Source organism: Penaeus monodon, chromosome 27 (genome assembly GCF_015228065.2).
Source record: "Penaeus monodon isolate SGIC_2016 chromosome 27, NSTDA_Pmon_1, whole genome shotgun sequence".
NCBI lineage: Eukaryota > Metazoa > Arthropoda > Malacostraca > Decapoda > Penaeidae > Penaeus > Penaeus monodon.
This window is the reverse complement of record NC_051412.1, coordinates 34,853,316-34,853,614: the sequence shown is the minus strand read 5'-3', so window position 1 is coordinate 34,853,614 and position 299 is coordinate 34,853,316. Positions and strand designations below refer to the sequence as shown.

The 299-nt window shown below is 51.8% G+C and overlaps 1 protein-coding gene across 2 annotated transcripts in view; it reads right to left on the bottom strand.

Moving 5' to 3' along the window:
* The window catches only part of LOC119590799 (transcriptional enhancer factor TEF-1-like), a gene marked incomplete in the record, with an annotated part of 156,884 nt that overhangs the window by 32,481 nt on the left and 124,104 nt on the right, over positions 1-299 (bottom strand).

Below are 299 nucleotides of genomic sequence, written 5' to 3'. Positions count from 1 at the left end.
TTACCCTTGATGATAACATGTTTTTCTCATTTGGATGGTATTTTACGGACGGGGGTAATGAGGGACAGTGGTCGGGGGAAGAAACAGGGAGAGGAAAGGGGAAGAAGGGGAAGGGAGGGGGAAGAAGAAGGGGAAGAAAAGGGGAAGGGGAAGGAAATGAGGGAGAGAAGGGGAAGGAGCAAGGGCGGAAGGGCGCAAGGGGTGAAATGGGGAAGAGAGACAGAACCAAGGGAGAGAGAAACAAAGGAAGGGATAACTTGGGGCCGTTGGGAAGAATTAAAAGATGGGCAGGGCATGTC